The sequence below is a fragment of the Macaca nemestrina genome, chromosome 6, assembly GCF_043159975.1.
Source record: "Macaca nemestrina isolate mMacNem1 chromosome 6, mMacNem.hap1, whole genome shotgun sequence".
NCBI lineage: Eukaryota > Metazoa > Chordata > Mammalia > Primates > Cercopithecidae > Macaca > Macaca nemestrina.
The window spans coordinates 66,175,850-66,198,244 of NC_092130.1; the positions used below are offsets into that span (position 1 = coordinate 66,175,850).

Here is a 22,395-nt window from a genome sequence, read left to right on the forward strand (position 1 = left end):
GAGGCGGAGATTGCAGTGAGCCAAGATAGCACCACTGCACTCCAGCCTGGATGACAGAGTGAGACTCCATATCAAAAAAAAAAAAAAAAAAAAAAAAAATTCTCTTGTTAAAACAATTGCTGTGATTTCTATCGCCTAACTGGACTCTGAAAAATACTCTTCCCTGTCTATTTTGGCTGTCTTTGCATTCCCAAGGAGACTCCTGTCTTAATGTCAAAACCATTAATTTTATTAAATGTGAAAATGATCACCATCTGTTATTTATATATTTTACTGAAATGTTTTAAAATATGGCTAAAGAAAAACAGACATGGGTCTCCTTCTTGCTCATAATTTCAAAGCAGTTCAAGATGACTTTGAAAGGGAAAATAAGCATGTCCAAAAGATTTTTCTCCAAACAAGTTTTTCTGAAGCTGCAAAGAATCAGGATCCCCACTGTATGTCTTTGGAAATCTTTTCATTCCAGTAGACTAATTAATTATGGGTTACTTTTCCATGCAGACCTTTAGTGTCAAACAATGGATGCTATCAATTGACATATATTTGTGTCCAGGTATTGATATTTCTTTAACTCTTGACCTAAATTATATATCTTCTTTTAAACATGTAGTGCAAGCACGCAAAATAATATGTATTAGGTTTACATTTTGTCTTGCAGAAAATCAATGAATGCTACCGACTGTTAGTAGTCAGAAAGATGGACAGCATGAAAGCAGAAGAGACCTCAGTAGAGATTATGAGAGATGGCACTCATCTGCTGCCCTCAGATTAAGCATTTAAATCCAAACACATACATTCTATGGCGCTCACTCACATCAAGTAGTCACACCACCAGTTTCAATAATCAAAAACTCCAGATGAAAAGGTAACACAACATACACAGAACCTGGACTTCTTAAACAGCTGACTTATTAGGAAGTACCAAGTGAATGCCTATTTAGAGACCAAGACCACCTTTCACCAAAAGTCTGACTTTTAACATTAATGTCTCATTCAGCTTCTTTTTTTATCACTGTCTTATGGTAAAAACAAACATGGGATATGATTCCCTGGGCTGGAGTTGTGCCAAATCCACAGCTTAATTGAGGAAGAATTGACATTCCCATCCGATAATATAATACAGTTCACAAATTTTCAAATCAACTTATTTGCACACTGAGATAGATGAAAAATGCAGTTTGCCATTCTTGAGCACTGTCATTCACATATCAATCCCCTAATGACTTCATGGTCTCAGAATCAAATGTAGCCCTAAAGTATTTTGGGGAAGGCCCTCAAATACTTAGTTTAATTTTTTGATACCCATTGCCTGTCCATGTAGCCCTTCTGGTATGGTAGTTCTAGGCAACAGTCATATCAAAAAAATATTTTTGAGGTCGCCTTTGGTACAATGTGCCTAACGATACCATGCAAATATTGTTTACTAGGGTCTTATAGCTTCCTGCTGAGAGGACCCCGCCTAGGTTCTTAGATTTTCTCTGGTCTCCCTCATTTACTCCCCTTTTTACTCCTTGCTTAATTTTTTGAAAGGACTACAGGAGACCTTGCAAACTATTTTTGCATTCTGCTTTGGATATACTTTCACCGAAGCATTAAATGTTTATCTGGCTACTAGACAATGAGGCATATAAATAAAAGAAAAATAAATCTCAAACATATTATCCAGCCATGCACTTTAACTATTGTTTTAACCTCAACTTCTTGGTGAAGTAGTAAGGTGTATTTCGTCATCCTCAGTTTCAATGAGAAAACAGGGTCGAAAGAAGCTATAGTATTTTGTTGCAGAGCAAAGATTAATTAAAAGTAGAGCTAAAACTACAGCATATTTTCTGATACTTAATCTTACCAAAATGCTATCTCACATCAAAAACTATTCTTAAAATTCAAATGAAAATATATTTATTCACTGAAGAAATATTTTTTGTGTGCCTATTATGTTTTATTAATGTAGTGGTGGTCGGCTAGTGAGAGAAATAGGCAGGTAATACATAAAAAGAATGAATCACTAAACTGAAAATAGTTTAACCATAGGCAGAGAGTTTAGTTGAAACATTCAACTGACCTAACTCTTGTTTTCAGTAAAATCACTGATTTATATTAGAACTAAATGTACATATTTTACTACTATTTTTACTCACTGCTATTGCTTATATCCCATTCCATTCCTTAGATTCATTTTTCCTCTTGCTGGAGTTCATCCTTTTGTAGTTCTCTCAGCAAGAATCTGTAAGAGGTAAATTATATTAGTCTTTGTTCAAAATTTGTTTCATTCTCTCTTTTAAATAATAGCTTTGTATTGTATAATCTGAGGTTGAGTTTTTTCCTCAGCACTTAAAAATTGTATTCTGTTACCTCTTAGCATATATTGTCAGTAATAAAAACATCTACTGTCAGCTTAATCATTGCTACTTTGTAGAAAATCTTTAAAACAATTCCTAGTTAGATTCTATCACTTTGCACCTAGGGCCTATCCATGTGCACTTGTGTAATTCTTGCCCTGTACAAAGGAATACAGCTAAGCGAGTAAGTGGGGATTGAAAACCAGGCCATGAGACACTCACTCAAGTTATGAGATTAAAGAACAGCATCTGACAGAGGGCACTATTTTCTATTTCACATAAACGTGTCATATAGGGTAGTGGTGATATTATAATGCATACAGTGTTGAATTTATTTTTACTAGCATATTTATTACTTGGGTCACTGTATGAGACTTTGTCTTCCTTCAATTCAGAAGAAATTATCATTAATTCTTCAAATCTTGTCTCTTTTCCATTGTTACATTTCTTATTTGAACATATATCAGGAATATGTTGGAAGTTCTCGATCTATCTTCTGATCTGGGTCTTTAACTTGACTTTCACTTTTTTTTTTTTTTTTTTTTTTTTGAGATGGAGTCTAGCTCTGTCAGCCAGGCTAGAGTGTAGTGGCACGATTTTGGCTGACTGCAACCTCTGCCTCCTGGGTTCAAGCAATTCTCCTGCCTCAGCCTCCCAAATAAGCTCTCAGTGTTTTGCTCTGTGTCTTTCTATTTATTATCTCTTTAGCTATGTTCACTTGTTAATTTTAAAATGACCATAATTTTCAATGCCAGGATTTCTAATTGGCTCCTTTTCTGCTGATCCTGATGTTGAGTCTCATTTGTCTGTTGGTACTTCATAATTCCTTTTTCTTTTTTAAAAACATTTTTGTATCCCTTTTAGAATCTTAAAAATACTTATTTTACAAATCTTTTTTGAAAGACTGCTTTAGTATTTGTATTTCTTTGGATAATTTACTTGATTATTGAGTTTATTGGCCCTATTTCATAAAATTTGGCTTTCATCTTCTTGGGTTAGATTTTTTCCACTCTCCTGCCCAGTACCATGGTAAAGTAGCATTTAGATACTTTAAATATATATTTTTAAATATTTTTTCCAGCATTGCTATCTTGAAGTTTTGAGGGAGGTGTTTATTAATGTATCAATTGGCAATACCATTTTAATTAGAAGTTTCAAATACACATTTTTAATGTATTATTTGTTAAGCCAAGAAGTGGTCCTAAGATATGTTACAGGTTTGGCTTGCAACATTAGCTTTCAGAACTTTGTTTTACAAGACCAGTTTTTCTAATTATACAGTCCAAAGAGTAGCAAACTGTGACCTGTAGGCCTAATCCAACCTGCTACCAGTTTTTTTCTTAAGGTCTATGAACTAAAAATTGTTTTTACATTTTTTAACAATTGCTTAAGAAATACAGAATAATATGCAACAAAGACAATTTTTGACCCACGAAGCCTAAAATTTTTACTGTTTGGCCCTCACAGAGAAAGTATGCTGATGCTTAACATACAGTTTATCTACAGATGCTACCCCAATTATTTTTATTTTCTGATTATTTTTGATAGACTTTAAAGATTAATTTTAGATTTGCAGTAAAACTGATAGGAAGGTGACAGGGACAGAGCAGAGAAATTCTAGGCAGAAAAGGGCAGATCCCTGGCAAAACCCCACCCTCAAGCCAAAAAGCCTGCAACCACAGCCCAAAGTGAGTATTTATATCCCTGTTTTCCTGCTTGAATGTTACCTCTTCCTAAAGCACTTATGGCCCCTCCCTGCCCCATCCTGTGCCTATATAAACCCCAGACTCAGTGCCTATATAAACCCCAATCTCAGATGAGATTACAGCTGGACGTTGGAGAGAAGCAGTTTGACTTCAGAGGGACAGCTTGACAGTTTAACTTCGAAGAAGAATCTGGCCAGAGACAGGTGGACTTCAGAGGAAGATTACCTATCCACCCTATAACCTTTTCAGCTCCCCTTCCTGCTGAGAGCCACTTTCATTGACAATAAAATCCCCTGTATTTACCATCCTTCAATTTGTTTGCGCGACCTCATTTTTCCTGGATACCAGACAAGAGCTTGGGAGCCACAAGTGCAAATACAAAAGGCTGTCACACTGGCCCTTTGTTCTTGCTGGTAGATGGCAGCCACCTCACACAAAAAGGCAAAGGGCCTACTAAGCTTTTAACACATAAGCCATCCATGGATGGCAGAGCTAAAATAGCACTGTAACACATGCCCTCTGGGGCTTCAAGAGTCACAGGCACCTCCACCTGGATGCTGCTGCAGGGCCTGCAAAGAGTTCACTCCTGCAACAGCGCCTAAAAGCAGCTGACTGAATCCCATACTCACTTACCTACTTGCTCCCTCCCCCAAGGGGTTGAGCATGGTGAGCCAAGTAAATGGAGTTTGTTCCTGCCAGTTCCCAAAAGCACTTGCTCTGGTTCCTGCACTTGTTTGCACACATGCTCCTTCCCATGAGGAGTTGAGAGTGGTAGGCTGAGTGAACAAGACACCCTGTCACAAGTCCCATGAAGGTGTCAGGGAAATATCCTGTTTCAAAGGTACTGAGACATCCCATGTACACCTAGCCCCACATGTGCATAGCCTCCCCGATTTCAACATCCCACACATGAGTGGTATATTCATTACAATTGATAAGCCTACACTGACACATCATTATCACCCAAAGTCCATAGTTTACATTAGTATTTACTCTTGGTATGTACATTTTATGGGTGGGAACAAATGTATAATGACATATACCCACCATTAAACAGAGTAATTTCACTGCCCTGAAAATCCCCTGTGCTCTAACTATTCATCTGTCTCTCGTGCCAACCCTGAAAATCACTGACCTTTTTGCTGTCTGCATAGTTTTGTCTTTTCCATAACGTCACATAGCTAGAATCATACAGTATGTAGCCTTTGAAGATTGGATTCTTCAATTTAGTAATATGCATTTTAAGTTTTCTCCACCTTCTTTCATGACTTGATAGCTCATTTCTTTGTAGTCGTGAATAATATTCCATTGTCTGGATATACCATAGTTTATTTACCCATTCACCTGCTGAAGGATATCTTTGTTGCTTCCAAGTTTTGACAATTATGAATAAAGCTGCTATAAACATCCATATGCGGGTTTTTGTGTGAACAGAAGTTTTTGATTCCCTTGGGTAAATATCAAGAAGCACAAGTACTATATAATATAGGAAGACTATGTTTAGTTTTGTAAGAAGCCAGTAAACTGTCTTCCAAAGCAGCTGTACTGTTTTGTATTCCCACTAGCAATGAATAAGAGATCCTGTTGCTCCATATCCTTGTCAGCATTTGGTACTGTCAGCATTCTGGATTTTAACGATTTCAGTACTTGTGTAGTGGTATGTCATTGTTGCTTTAATTTGCATTTCCCTTATGATACATGATATGAAGAATCTTTTTAAATGCTTATTTGCCATCTGTATCTTCACTGGTGAAGTATCTGTTCAGATCTTTTGCCCATTTTTTTAAATTTGGTCATTTTCTTATTGTTGAGTTTTAAGTTCTTTGTATGTTTTGGATAACAGGCCTTTATCAGATGTGTCTTTTACAAATGTTTTTTCCAGTCTGTGACTTCTCTTTGTCTTCTTTTGACAATGTCATTTTCAGAGCAGAAATTTTTAATTTTAATGAAGTCCAGTTTATCAATTCTTTCTTTCATGGATCATGCCTTTAGTGTTGTACCTAAAAAGCCATCACCACACCCAAGGTCATAAAAGATTTGTCCTATGTCATCTCCTATAAGTTTTATACTTTTGTGTTAACATTTAGATGGGTGATTCATTTTAAGTTAATTTAGGTAAACCATATAAAGTCTGTGTCTAGATTCCTTTTTTTGTATGTGAATGTCCAGTTGTTACAGCACCATTTGTTGAAAGACTATCTTTACTCCATTTTATTGTCTTTCCTCCTTTACTATATTTGCTTAGTTGACTGTATTTATGTGGGTTTTTTTCCCCCTGGACTTTCTAGTATGTTCCATTGAAGTATTTGTCTACTTTCTGCAAATACTGGATTATCTTGATTACTGTAGATTTAAAGTCTTGAAGTTAGGAGTGTCAGTCTTCCAACTTTGTTTTTCTTCGATATTGTGTTGGCTGTTGTGGATCTTTTGACTCTTTCATATAAACTTTAGAATTAGTTTGTTGATATCCGCAAAATAACTTAGTAGGATTTTAATTGGGATTGCATTAGATCTCTGGATCAAATTGAATGATATATTGATGATATTGAGTTTTCCCATTCACGAACATGGAATATCTCTCCATTTATTCAGTTATTTGATTTCTTTCATCAAAGCTTTGTAGCTTTCCTCATACAAGTCTTATACATATTTTGATAAATGTATACCTAATTATTTTTTTGATGCTAATGTAAATGGCACTGCATTTTAATTTTCACGTTCCACATGTTAATTGCTGATATATAGGAAAGCAATTGACTTTTGTGTATTTACCTTGTATCCTGCAACCTTGCTGTAATTGCTTATTAGTCCCAGGAAGGCTTTTAAAAATTTTTTCTACATAGATAATCATGTCACCTGTGAACAAAGACAGTATTGTTTCTGTCTTCTCAATCTCTATACTTTTTACTTCTTTTCTTATTGCATTAGCTAGAACATCCAGTGCAACAATGAAAAGAAATGGTAAGATGGGACATTCTTGCCTTGTTTCTGATCTTAGTGGGGAAGCTTTGAATATGGTGGTAGCTGGGGGTTTTTGTATATATTCTCTATCAAATTTAGGAAGTTCCTCTCTATTACCAGTTTGCTGAGAGTGTTTATAATAAATGAGTAATGGATTTTATCAAATGATTTTTCTGTATCTATTGATAATTTCTAATGATTTTACTTAAAACAATCTTGAGTGAAGCTCATAAATTTACCTTTACATAAGAACTTCGGATTCACATGGTCCAATGACAACATTGTAAGATGCCTCCTAATGTTCATGGGTATACATAATGGTTTCAGGGATTACACTTTTGAGACCTACCAACCTACATTTTCCAGAAGTGTTAATAACTGATTCAAATCAATTGAGCATCCATAGCTGTCACTGATTGCAAAGCCATATGTTAATGTCAATTATCTTCTATGTTAGTCCAATGTAAATAACACACATATGTTTCTCAGACAAAAAAAAATGAGAAAATAATTTCCTTTGTTTTTCATTGTTTCCCATGTTATTGAAATTCCAAACTGTTTTCATTTCTAATGTTGGACTGATGAGAGAAACAGAAAATCACTGATTTAAAAAAGTGAGTTATTAAATTAAAAACCTTTGGAAACCATAGAGAAGAGAATTTCAGTTGAAGTAAATTTACCAGATGAAAGCTAACACTCTTTTACATAAAATACATTGAGTTCTATATTATAATGTTTTAAGAAACCAAATACTCAGTTGTCCCTGAGGATAGTTTGGGTAACTGGCTAGTTCATTAAAATGCTTTAAATTCAATGTGGTAGAGACTTAGGATGTATTTATCTCTTAGTCTTATCCTAGGTACTAAAAACTGCTGACACATTTTGGTCCAGACAGAAAATTTATATCTACTTTCTAACATAAATGTGCAAAAGGAGCTTCAAAAATTATTTACAGAATTATTTTCCAAATAATGTGGAGGTTACAGGTGATGTTCATTGAGTTAAAAGAAAACAATTGATTATTGCCATCTTGTCTCTTCCTAGAGGCAGGTGTCCAGGGACTAATCAATGCAGAAACACACAGTGAAAATTTAGATGTGCAGAGAGAGTGACTCAAGGAGAGAATGCAAAATATGTGTCCGACTTGTAACATAATTTTATGTCTTGGGTTCTACCATGATTTATTCATTTAACTGTAGCAAGGAGACAACTGTTTTTCAAAGCCTGGAGACAAGCATGATCCCTTCCTGCCTTAGAGTGTTAGTCCACAAACAAGCTCAAAGGGTCTGTGTCACTGAGTATAAGGAATATGTTTCACAATGAAGAAAAGTAACTCTCCTTTGTTATTCTTTATCTAGCTACTGGTTTCTTACTCCCAGCTTACTATAAAGCAAATTTTCTGCTTTAAATTCATCCTTTAGAAATTTTCTTATTATTCACTGTGGCATAAAAGATAAAAGTGATTATGGCTTCTATCCTGAGCCTTGGATCCTGGTTACAGCTGACAAGCCTATATTCTAGTAGGAATAAAATCTTAAATGATTGCTATCTTGCTGGTTTCCTATATAATACAAACACAAACTGTGAACCAAGTCCTTTTGACAAATGAAAATATTTCATTAAGTCTATTCAAGTTATATTCTTGGCAAAGCAGAACATTCCTGTCACCAAGTCAGTACACTCCTCCTCCCTCCTAATCCCATGGTTATGTGGAGGTGACAAGTAAACAATTCCTCTGATCTTGGTTCCAAATAAATAATACTAGACCATATTACTCATTTGGAACCAATGATATTACCTGTTTCTTGTTACCAAAACCACATAAGTATAACCTAAAAGTTACTCATTGATGGCTTTACTGAATTACTCCTTTCGATTAACACTGAGGTTGCTTTTAAAATTTTCCCTCAGGGAAAGTTGTTTTTTGTTGTTTGTTTTATTAAGGTATTGGATGACTGAAAGGCACTTGGGTTGTAGTTCCATCTTGGCCAAATTGTAACTATTGATTATGGTCCCATTAATCCATTTTCATTATTTCATTCTTTGAAAGAAGGTGTCTGAGTCATATGAGGAACCCAAAAGAACACACCAATGTACACAGGAAGAAACCTCAGGAATTCTGGGGAGTACTCCACCTCTTCTTCAAGCACCAGTGCTACTAGAATCTACCCTTACCTTTGTTAACTTTTTCCTCCTTAATCAATTTTCAATACTTAGTTATTTCCTCAGAGGCTTTGAAATGCCCATGCTTTAGTTGAGTGTTTGCCTAGTACCAAGAATGTAATAATCAATCTGGCTAGAGCAGAATTTGACTTCATTACCAGGCGTTCATTATTTCTGCTTTTTTAAAAATAAAAAAATTATCATGTAAGTCATGGGTGGACAAACTATAGCCCACAGGCCAAATCAAGCCCATAATCTACATGTATAAACAAAGTTTTATTGGAATGTAACCATGCTCATTCTCTATACATCGTCTATGGCTATCTTCATGCTACAATGACAGATCTGAGTAATTTCAACAGACTGTATGGCATACAAAGCTTAAAATATTTACTAATTACCCTTTTAAGGAAAAGTTTGCTGACTCCTGGTCTAGAATCCTGACATTATGTATTTAGGACTTTCTCTTGCTGCCTGTGTGATGTTCCCATGGCTCAGCTTTCTCATCTATAAATCGGGGCTAGAACTAGAACCTGTCTCCTAGGGTTCTTATGAGAATGAAATTAGATAATGTATGTGAAGCACTTAGCTCAGGGCTGGGTAAACACTCAGTAAATGTTAGTGTTGTGGGGACTTGATGTCTCATTTGAAGTTATCTATTTAAACTCTTGTGAAGCAGTAAAGAGAACAAGAGCTTTGAACTTGAGTTCAATACATATAGTAGGGGTTACTACTTGTGCTATCTTAAGCTAATTGTTCAACTTTTCCTTTCTTCTCCCTATAACAGGAATAATGAAAGCTGCCATGAAGACAAAGAGAAATCCTTAAAACTTTCAAAGACAGCAAGACCAATAGCAATAATAAGACAAATTGCATGCAATGGACTGAAGATCATCTTAGCCATTGCTGGGAATGAAAAAGAAAGAAAAAAATGCTTTCAATATTCTGAAGGAAATAGATTTTTTACGAGAATTCTCTACTTAGCCAAACTATCAAATAAATGTGAGGGTAAAATAAAGACATTTCAGGAATGTAAATTATAAAATCACAAAAACAAAACAAAAACCTCTCATAAACTCTTTCTTGACAATTTACTGGAGGATATACTGAATTTAAAAAAAAAAGAAGAAGAAACTGAATAAGAAAAAAAAAGAAGAAGAAACTAAGGAAGAGGGAAATGTGTTATCTGGAGGGATCTGGGAAGAAGATGGGAACTGCAGTGTAGATTTTATAGATTTTTAAATCTCTTTGAATTCCCCATATAGGAAGAGTAAATAGAATAAATTAAACAAAAACTCATGGGCAGTATCTTTAACAAAACTTTGTGATAGTGTATGCCCCAGTCATCTGAAATATGTGTTCAGGGAAAGAACCACTGGAACAGCAAGACCTGAATATTATCAACTATGAAGATGAAGGAATTTCTAATGGCCTTGAGAGCTACAGGACCAAAACTTTGATCAATTTTCTATTGGTTTCGTGGTCTCAAATTAGTTTGTAATCTCTTCTTCTCCCTCTTTTTCTTTCCCCCAGCATCTAATTTAAAGGGATATCCATTTATTCCCAGCAGTACTCCAAAGGCAATTCTCCCGCTCTTATTAATTGCATTATATCTACATCGTTAAAAGATAAGGCTTTACACATGCTACTACAAAAACATTCACATAATTTATCATCTAAATCGGAAAAGTTTTGAGGGTGAAAGAGGCCACTATTAATTAGGCCAAGACAAGACCTATAATCTGGACTCTAACGGCAAATGGGATATATGATCATCTTATTTATAAAAGTCACTTAGTCTTACTACTACTAAAGGTAAATATATATTTCATGTTTATCACCTGTCCTTACACGGATGTCCCTGCAGTCATTTTGGTCATCTGAAATCCAATGTCTAGTAGATTTTGCACAAAGAGTTCATGAAAGCAATTTTTTTAACTTTATACTTGAAGTTCAGGCAGACTGAAGAAAAACGTGATTCATATTTTCTTTTTATTAAAAACTTTTTATAATAGCTTTATTGATATATAATTAATTCACTCATTTAAAGTACACAATTAATTAGTTTTTAGTACATTCACAAGATTGTTTAACCATCGCCACAATTTTAGAACATTTTCATTACCACTGAAAGAAACTCTACCCCTATTAGCATCACTACACATTTCCACCCAACACCTAGGCAACCACTAATTTACTTTATCTGTATAGATTTGCCTATCATCGGCATGCCACACAAAGGGAATTATGCACCATGCAATCCTTTGGACTAGGTGCTTTCACTTAACACTATGTTTTAAAGGTTTAGCAGTACTACTGTATGTATCAATCAGTAAGTGACTTTCTTTATGGCCAAAAAAATTTTGTTATAGATTTAGAATAAAGTAAACAAGATTACTATTTGAATGAAAATAAGACCTGACAAAAAATTTTTAAGTGTTTTCACCAAATGTTTCTTCTTCATTGGCATTATGACTTAGTTATTGAATTAAGTATAAGATATACACAACACATATTTAATAAATTTAATAAGTATATGCTCATATAATAAAATATATATTATAATAGTATAAAGTGTTATTATACTTTAACATAAAAGAAATATTTTAATACTTATTTTAATATAAATTTTAATTGAATTAAAATATAGGGTAATTCATGAAACCAACCACAAGGAGTTACTAACATGGAGGAGTAGTGAGCCCAAATAAAAGTCTGAACATTTCTACAAGTAGGAACGATAGAAATAAGGTATATGCAACATTTTTCTGTCTATGTAGAAAATAACACTCTCATTAAAGTCATCTTTTAATGTGTCAATTACTGTAACATCTTTTTAACTTTTAGATTCAGGGTACATGCACAGGTTTGTTATAGAGGTAAACTCGTGCCATGGGTTTTGGTACATGGATTATTTCGTCACCTAGGTATAAGCCTAGTACCCAACAGTTATCTTTTTAATCTTCTTCCTCCTCCCATCCTCCACCCTCAGGTAGGTCCTAGAGTCTGTTGTTCCCCTCTTTGTGTCCATGAATTCTCATCAATTAGCTCCCACTATTGAGAACATGTGGTATTTGGTTTTCTGCTTCTGTGTTAGTTTGCTGAGAATAATGGCCTCAGCTCCATCCATGTTTCTGCAAAGGTCATGATCTCATTCTTTTTTATGGCTACATAGCGTTTCATGGTGTATATATACCACATTTTCTTTATCCAGTCCACCAGTAATGGGCATTTAGGTTGGTTCCTTGTCTTTGCTATTGTAAATATGCTGCAGTGAACATACTTGTGCATGTGATTTTATGACAGAGCAATTTATATTCCTTTGGGTATATATTCAGTAATGGGATTGATCAAATGGTATTTCTGTTTTTATCTCTCTGAGAAATTACCACACTACTTTCCACAATGGTTGAACTAATTTACACTCCCAACAGTAAATAAGTGTTCACTTCTCTCCAGAACCTTGAAACTATCTGGTTGTTTTTTTTTTAACTTTTTAATAATGCCATTCTGACTGATGTGAAATGGTATCTCATTGTTTTGATTTGCATTTCTCTAATGGTCAGTGATATTCAGTTTTTTTTTTATAGGCTTGTTGTCCACACATATGTCTATTGAAAACTGTCTGTTCTGTAACATTTTAAACATTCCAGTTTTGCCAGAGCAAAGGGCCCTCACATTCAGTGAACAAAGCTATGAGCTGCTAGGTTTCTAGGTAAGAAATAGTTTAAACCCTATATTAGTATATAGTCAAGTATATACTAATAAAATAGTGAACATTTTATTTCTAATAATTGAGGCATAAATTATTCACCTCTTTGTGCTTCCTATCATCATTAATAACTACAATTTGGCTTGATAAGTATTTAGATGCTTCTCAAATTTAAATTTAAAAATTACTATAGCATTTATAGATTAATTTTTACACTTTGGTTTTATATATAGCAAAATTCACTCACATATAATTATAATGGAATATACATGAAAAGAAATATTTTTCTGTGATTATTACTTATGTCAAGGTTGGCTTGCCATAAAGACTACTTTTACAAGTTTGTATATACAGTGAATTCTCATTATTTGCAGTAACCATATTTTGTAAAGTCTCCATAAATGCTGAATTCGTGAATACTTCTAGGGGAAATATAGGGTTAGGTTCCTACCAGCCTCCAGTAGCAACATTTTCCTTGACAGATCAATACATATCATGTATTATGTGTGTTTTTGCTTAAAGACTCTTTATTTAATATATATTATTGATTCATTAACATTAAACTCAGGAAAATAGCACTAGAACTCATGCCTGAATGAAGCTTATCCAATACCATATTTTCTCCATAAGGCATATCACAGCCTTCTAGCCCTTAGGAACACTAGGCTTGGAAGCCAGTTTAGACAGCAAAATCACCAACAAAAAGCACAAAAATGCAAAAACTATGCTACTAACCATCCTGTGAAAAGACTACTTGTTTACAGTATAAAAGCTGAAAAAAGAAGCAAAACCTCACCTTGTTTGACCCCAGCTAGGAACTTGCATATGAGGCAACTCAATTTTTTTGCTGCTCTCCACCTATCTATGAACAATAATGAAAGCACTGAAAAAAAATGATTTTAGGATCATAAACATTTTAGTAAGTAGGTGAATTCACAAATAAGGAATCTGTGAATAACAAGAATTGAATGTATTTAAGTTGGAGAATGAGTCCACATGAGAACAGAAATTAGATGTGACATTTCATATTTCAGCAATACGCATCTGGGTTTATAGGGAAATCTTGTAATTTTAGGAGAAAGAAAGCTGAACAGAGATTTTAGCAGTTAGCTTTTTTGGAATCCTGGATATAAAGTTTCTATATTTGACTTGATAAGTATAATGTCTTCATACAATTATAATGTCAAGACTTTTTATAAACCCACATCCTCATTCCTCAGGAATTTCTGCCATCGATCCTATAATTTTTTCCAGTTTTCTTACATTTAATTACATGTGTCCTATTGATAAACATGGAATACAACAGCAGTCCACAAACCTACTGAAGTCAGGTGCCAACTTTTTGGTTTACATCCAAATTTTATTTTCCTGAAGAAAGGGTCCATGGATTTCACAATATTTTCAAAGAAGCTCAAAACCAATGAAAATGCTTTAGAAAGGAGATGAAGAGTAAGAAGAAAAGGAAATGGAATTCAAAGGAATAGTGGCATTTAAGGAGTAAGCAGAGGAAGGGGAACTAGTAAAGGAGACATGAGGAGGAAGCAAATCGAATGATGACCCTGAAGACAAGGGAGTAGGACAGTCTTAAAAGGCAAAAATTAAAAATTAACCAGGTGTGGTGGTGCATGCCTGTAGTCAGCTACTCGGGAGACTGAGGCAGGAGGATCCCTTGAGCCTAGCAGTGTGAGGCTGCAGTGAGCCAGGATTGTGCCACTGCACTCCAGCCTGTGCAACAGAGTGAGACCCTGTCTCAAAAAAAAAAAAAAAAAAAAAAAGGCAGAAGTCACTAATAGTGTATCAAGAGCAGCAAAAAGCTAAGAAATATAAGGAGTGAACGTGATCATGGAGGACTCAGATGAGAGCAGTACTAGTGGAGCAGTGAGAGTAGAAGCCAGTTTTCAAAACTGAAATAATGACTGGGAGAGACTGTGAAGGAAAGAGAGAGAAGATAGTTGAGAGAAGATGTTGTTGAGAGGTCATGTAAGTCTCCTGAGGATAAGGAGCCAGTGGATGAGGAAAGGTTGGTGACAGAGCTAGATAAAAATACACATCAAGCATTGACTCTGAGTCAGGGGCCCTGCAGCGTATTAAGTGGAACGGTTTTGAGCACACAAACAAGATGCTTATCCTTGTGGATTTTTTAGGCTGAGGACTGGTTTGTAAAGCCTCCTTTTTATTAGAATCATATACCTGAGCTTCACTCCAGAGATTCTGATTTCATTAGCCAAAGGTGGGGTCTCAGTGTCAGCTTCATATAAAAGCATCCCAGGTTATTCTAATGTGCAGCCTGAGTTGAAACCTACTGTTCTAAAGACAGATGGGTTGATGAATACACTGCAGAGCCAAGCAGCCAACCTGGAATTGGGCACCACCCTCATCCCTTTAAACAGGAATTAAAGATGTCAGCGTTAGCATAGAGTGGAGGGAAAGTTGGAGTTTAACAGAATCACCCCACATAGTGGCCTCTATTCCCTCTGTGAAGTTAAAAATAAAATCACCTAGGCTGAGGCAGAAGAATGGCGTGAACCCGGGAGGCGGAGCCTGTGGTGAGCCACGATCGTACCACTGCACTCCAGTCTGGGTGACAGAGCGAGACTCCAGCTCAAAAAATAAAATAAAATCATCTGCTGAGAGTGAGAAATAGAGGGAAACAGGCAAGGAATGAGAGTCTGGACTGATTACCGCTAAGAGTAGGAGATAAAAGTTGCCACAATTACACTCAGTTCAATTTGAGCATCCAGATGAAGTTAGAAATCTTGAATTTGTAGAGGCACTGATTTGTATATATGCGACTTTCTGTCATGTATGAGAGAAATGTGTATGTTTTAGCTTACCAACATAATTGTGGATTCATTCTTGTGTTTTAATCCTTGAGTTCATGGTAATGCCAATATGCAGAGACTCAATACCTAGCATAAAAATGTCTAGGACCCAGTGCCAGTCACAACCTACCTACTGTGTTCCCACTGTGGTATTTAGTTCTGAAGTGCACTGTCTTTACACATATTTAAGTCACTGTGACAGAGATGGGACTTTTAGTTCATTGACTGAATTTGCTATCACTTTAATTCTCTGTGATAAGACATCCCTACTCTGTGCCAACATGCCTCTCAGCATGTAAAGAGCTGGGCAACTTTGGTGTATTGGGTATTACTGGAGAGATGAATATCATTTAAGAAAGAGTCTATTGTTTTCTTTCCTAAAACTGCCCTCAAGAGGTTCATGTAAGTTAACTTAATGTTCCTGAAAGTAATTCTGAGACAGACACAATGTATCAGAAATGGTCTCAATTGCCTTTATTTCAAGGACAAGAAAAAAATTCCTATGATGATTTAAAAGGAAGAATGAAAGGCAATAATTTGCCCAAATAAGATCTATACTAAAAATGCTCAAGATGCTGAAAATCAAGTTCCACACGTCTACTAAAAATTTACAGGTCTTTCCGCAAAGATCATGTAATATAGTAGGTACGGGTATTAAAAGTTAGCCAACTATGCATGGACAAAGAAAATACATGTGCGTGATGACCAGAACAATCACATTTCCTCAATGACATACCATTTTCTATTCTTCCTTTCACAAATGATGAGGTTGCATCTCAGAAGGGTAAGATTTTGTCCAAGGCACAGTTTACTCATCAACAAAATTGCACTGGGCACCTATTTGGTCTAGAGACACTGCCAGGGGAGAAGAAAATGAACAACATGAAGTTCTCTATACACTCAGAGAGCAGTTATTGTGAGAGGGTACTTGACAGTCCAGTGTTCTAATACACCCCAAAACAACAACTAGTTGTTAGGGAGTTCGTCACAAAGACACTTCCCTTAGCTTCCATCAATAACCGCTTCAGAGATATGATCCACTGTAGATGCACACTACATACATGTTGAATAAAGGAAAGAGTCTGTAAAAAGAAAGAGTGTTGTAAATATACACTAAGTCCTTTTTAGGGGGCACAGAATAGGGAATTCTATGTCTGAGAAATATGGAAGAAAAGGATCAACATAAGAAAGAGGAAATATGATTTTGCAGGCTAGTCAATCGACTAGTTTGGCTGGGGAGGAAAGACTTTTGTTGAGAAGTAACACAAGGTGCAACTGAAAACCCAGAGTGGGGCTAGACCTTTGTAAATACTTGAGTCTGAGACTAGAACCATTTTACTCTACTCCCTGGACAAAAAAAGAGAAGTACTAGGGTATTCCACAGGCATAAATCATGATGAGAGGGGTATTTCAGGAGGGCTGCTCTGGCTGTGTGGAGGATGAACTGGAGTCAGGGGAGAAAGAAAAGGAGACCAGTAAAGGCGACACCACCGCAGTGTTGGTGAGCTATTCTGAGAGTCTGGAAAGGCTAACGAAAGTGATCATGGGAAGAGAAAAGAGGTATTTGAGAGAAATTCACAGGGAAAAAAAATGACCTGGATTTGGTGCTGAAAAAATATGAGGAGAAAGAGAAATAAAGGAAAAGGAGGATTTGGAGATGCAGATCTGAGATAGTGAAAGAAGATGATGTCACTAACAGAAATCATGGGTTCAAGAGCTTCTACTGGAGGAATTTGGGATACATGGAATGTAGGTGCCTCTTAACTAGCAAATAGAAAAACTCTGACATGGGGCTGGAGATTAGGAACTAATACCAGAAGAAGGAAATGTTTAAGAGCTCTAGATACTATGTGGGAATTAGTGTATTTGAAAATGATAGCTGAAGTCACAGAAACAGGTAGCTTGGTTGGCCAGGCTAGCAAATATATAAAGAATATTCCTATTTCAGATTGAATTTAAGCAGTCTTTTAGACACATTTTACTTTGTAAAAACAAAAATAAAAACAAACAAATTAAAAAAACACACACACATACACAATCAAAGATGGGAAAAATAAAATCCAACTAACTAGCATTTATAACTACATCAATATTTACGAACTTTGGACTTGAAGTCTTTCTTTGAATGGAGTGTAAAGAACACCTAGAGTAGTAAATTATTATTTGGTGCCATTTAGCACAATAACGATCCTATTTTCAAAAAGTAACAGGATAAATCTGTCCTTTTCATACCCTCTGCCACCTATTCTATTCTTTTAAAAAGAAATGACTTAAGTAATTTTTGAAAAGATTTCATCACTTATGGTCTTTAATATGCTAAAGACAGCAGAGTCTGAACATTTTAAGTCAGTAAAATATTGAGAAAGGAGTATGGTTTGCAAAATAAAGATGTAGCCTTTAGCGAAAACATATTTAATTATTCACTGCATTTGGGTTTAAATAAGCTCCCGAAGGCCCGTTTTTTGGTTTCCTTCTGGGGGGAAAAGTCTTCTGAAAGCTCTTTATACTAGTGACATGTTCTGCTTAGTATTTCATTTACATTTGTCCTAATTCTATTGTTTTGCTCTTCTATACCACCTACAGTGACAAAAGTCCATTCTTTTTAATTCATACTTCTATTCTGTTTTATAGGTTATTTAATACTGCATAATAAGGCAATTAGGCCACAACCCAGTGCACTCTAAGTGGCATGGGAATGATCCAAAAAAGACAAAATAAACTTAATGCAACATAAAAATGACTAGGCAGCATATTAAAAAATCAGATTACTGATAAATACTTTAGTGCCATTAGAATCCAATGTAAAGTAGCCCAGCAAACTTAATATCCTCAGTGTCTTTCACACTGTGTGATTTTACCAGACTATTCACAAATGCATTTGAAAATATTTTGTATAAGGTGGAACCTCAAGTTTAAATGTATGTCCTATTAGATGTTTGTGTTGCACAGCAACTAGAATTTAGTCAATTCTGCCTATGCACAAAGACAGACAATGGTTGACCAAAACACAGGAATGACCTAATAAATTAGAAAGAAAAAGACAAAGAAAAACTGAAGATACCTCCCAATGCTTTTGCTTTCATTTAAGCTTGCTTCTTACATTCATTCAGCTGGCTGAATAGAAGCTATGTCTTCTTAGTTCTCCTCATTATTCAAACATTCAGCATACTGTTTGAAAAGGGAGTCTCTTATGCTATAATGTCTTGATGTGACTGCTACTAAGTTTTGGAAATTGTATTAATAAGAATATGGTATATTATGCTATGGTAACACATTGACACCCAAATCTCAGTGGATTAACAAAACAAAGTATATTTTTCTCAACTTACATGTCTAAAACTGGTCAGGCCAATTTAAATCTCTACCCCACAAAGCCACATGGGTTTTTAGAGGCTCCACCATAACAGTGGTGTCACCATAATGTGACACGGCCATTTCCAAAAAATAAAAATGGCTACTGAGTATGCTATTTCAAGAAAGGTGAAACATGAAGAACTTTCATACTCATTTCACTTCTATTTGATTGTCATGGGAGTCTAGGAAATCCAGGAAGAGGAAAGCAAGTGGTGACCACCAAGTACTGTGTTTAGATCAGAAGTTACTTCTAGGAGGCAGCATTGTGAGCTAAAAAGACCTCTAAACTTCGGAGCAAAAGATCTGATTTTGGACAAGTCACTTGGCTTTTCTGGGTCTGAATATGCAAAATGAGAAATTTATTTATTTATTTTTTATTGAGGCTGTTAAACATTCTACTCAGTAGCTGGAAAAGTGAATTTCCTGTAGAATGACAGGAATTACACAGAAACAAGCAATTTTATTTTCCTTAAATGTAGCATTAATTTTGATGTGTACATACATAAACAGTGCAATTTTAAAACCTTGAAGGTGACATGCATATTTTAAGGTGCAGTTGGGATGAGGGAGGATGTTAGCATCTCCGATTTTCCTTACCATTTTTTTTTCTTGTTCTTTATGCAAAAGCACTGAGTCAGGAAACTTCATCTAGAATGCTAAAGTTAAAGGTGAACTTCCTGAAGTCTGCACTTCTACATATCACAAACGAAATGGAAATGACTTTCTAGATCAGTTTGGTAGGCACTAGAGTAATATGGCTGAGCTTTTAAGCTCGAAGTAAATGAAATCAGGGATTCATTTTCTGAAAAACTAAAGGTGATAATGTTTGTAACTGTGTGCCCTATTTATGTTTCATAGTTGCTACCCATGTGATCCCTTCCACCAGTCTTTTTATTCAGTATAGTTTCTGAATAGATGCTGTTCAATGGAGTTATATGTAACTAGGGTGTGGTGAGGTACAGAAGGAAGCACTGGGAAAATCACTCTTCCTTGAAGTCTGTTCTTACGGCCTTTTCTCTGCCATTGAGGCAGACGTAGCTGGTGCAGAATGTCAGATGCTGTCATCATTCATAGGCCCACGGATGCGGTCCACCTTTGCTTCTTCCATAATACCTTTCTCAAGCTTTCCTGGTCTTGCAGCAGAACTTCTAGAACTAGATAGTCAGTTCAGTGGGTCCTTGACTCAAAGGTCAAGATGAGATGGGATGTGGCAGAGTGACAAGACACAAAGGGAAGATATGGTACCAATTGGCCTCAGAGCAGGATAAATTTGTATTTGCACTGATGAAAATTCAAATTCCCAAAGTAAATCTAAAAAAATGAAGACTTTCTTCGAGTGAAATAAGAAATTTAGATAAGATTGTGGGCATCCCATGAGGAACATCAGGACATTAGAATCTTGTCCTGTCACATAAGGACTTTAGACTTGTCCTATCACAGAGGACTTTAAATGGTGACTTTCAATGTGTTGTAAGAACTGAATTGCTATAATCAGCAAAAGAGACATAATATTAAAATAAAATTAGATATTTAATATTAGAGATCTAATAGTAAAACAGAATTAAATCCAAAAGAACCAAAAAAATAAAAAATAAAACCTTTCAAACTTTCCTCCATCCTCTATTCACTACTCCAGAGCACCTTTCACTAGCAAAATAACCTTGAATGGCAGGGCAAATGTGCAATGGATTTCCTTCACAGCCAAAACTGGAATTTCTTTGTTAAATAAGGATGATTCTAGAGTTTGGACCCAATTAGAGCTCTCTGAAAATAAATAGGAAAGGCAAATAATGTCTCTTTCTTATTTGATATACAACATCTGATATTTGTGCTTTAATATTAGGCATGAAGCGCTATGGTATTTAACAAAACCAGGATTCTTCAATGTTTTGGGGTTAAAACTGAATATCAGGAAATACCAAGAATTCACAGAAACAAGGTAATTTTATAGAACTCTCATGATTAAAAGGAACAGGGGTGCCACTGGACTTTTTCTTGGTTAGGTTTCTACCCCTAATTGTCATGCCTACTGCCATTATGTGGATATAGGTAAAGTCTTATGTTGAAAATGATTAAAATTAAAACTGGGCATGGTGGCTCATGCCTGTAATCCCAGAACTGTGGGAGGCTGAGGTGAGTGGGTCACTGAGGTCAGGAGTTCGAGACCAGCCTGGCCAACATGGTGAAATCCTGTCTCTACTAAAAGAAATACAAAAATCAGCCAAGCCTGGTGGCGGGTGCCTATAATCCCAGCTACTCAGGAGGCTGAGGCAGGAGACTTGCTTGAATCCAGGAAGCAGAGGTTGCAGTGAGCCAAGATTGTGCCATTGCACTCCATCCAGCCTGGGCGACAGTGTGAGACTCTGGCAAAAAAAAAAAAAAAGGAAGGAAGGAAGGAAGGAAGGAAGGAAGGAAGGAAGGAAGGAAGGAAGGAAGGAAGGAAAGAAGGAAAGAAAGAAGGAAAGAAAGAAGGAAAGAAAGAAGGAAAGAAGGAAGGAAGGAAGGAAGGAAGGAAGGAAGGAAGGAAAGAAAGAAGGAAAGAAGGAAGGAAGGAAGGAAGGAAGGAAGGAAGGAAAGAAGGAAGGAAAGAAAGAAAGAAAGAAGGAAGGGAGGAAGGGAGGGAGGGAGGGAGGGAGGGAGGGAAGGAAGGAAGGAAGGAAGGAAGGAAGGAAGGAAGGAAGGAAGGAAGGAAGGAAGGAAGGAAGGAAGGGAAGGAAGGAAGGAAGGAAGGAAGGAAATGGAAACTAATAGAAAGACTTCGAAAATGATCTTAATATAGAGACTCATCAAATATTCGAGAATACCTCTTTCTCTAAGGCATAATTAGCCTAGTCATTGCTTGACTCTCATGACACAGAAGCCTGTGTCCAGTGAAATCCATTCTGTCATGAAAATGATTTCTGCCTCAATGTAAATTATATTAGGTTCATAGAGACCACAGCTACTAGAGGGAAATATAATTAATTACTTCAATTACTAAGCTGTACATTATGTCTCTATTGATGATGATTCCATAACTCCATTCCTAAATCCAAGTAAGAATCAGAGGTCACTACTAGGTTTGGCCTGAAACTTAATACCATGTTAACAAGACATTGCAGAAGTATACCAAAGAATGTGATAGTTTACCTGAATAAAGTGCTAAGACTCTGCCCCTCAATGCTGTCTAAGGAAGCTCACAGAGGATAGTACAACAACATTATATAGAAACCAGGACAAAGGGATCAAGATGGCTGACTTGACACAGGTAGTGTGCACCTCCTCCATGGAGAGGAAACAGAATAGTTCATAGATATTCAAAGAGATTGTCTAGAAGAAAATACATGGATTTATCAAAG

The 22,395-nt window shown here is 35.9% G+C and overlaps 1 protein-coding gene across 5 annotated transcripts in view; it reads right to left on the minus strand.

Annotated features, from left to right (window-relative positions):
• The window catches only part of LOC105499979 (potassium calcium-activated channel subfamily N member 2), a 420,672-nt gene that overhangs the window by 264,115 nt on the left and 134,162 nt on the right, over positions 1-22,395 (minus strand). For 4 of the 5 annotated variants that reach the window (XM_071098593.1, XM_071098591.1, XM_071098590.1 and 1 more), the window contains one exon: positions 2,139-2,224. The exons of the other annotated variant lie outside the window; for it this stretch is intronic. The gene's annotated coding sequence lies outside the window, so the exon portion shown is untranslated. The remainder of the gene's footprint in view (positions 1-2,138; positions 2,225-22,395) is intronic. 5 annotated transcript variants of the gene reach the window in all.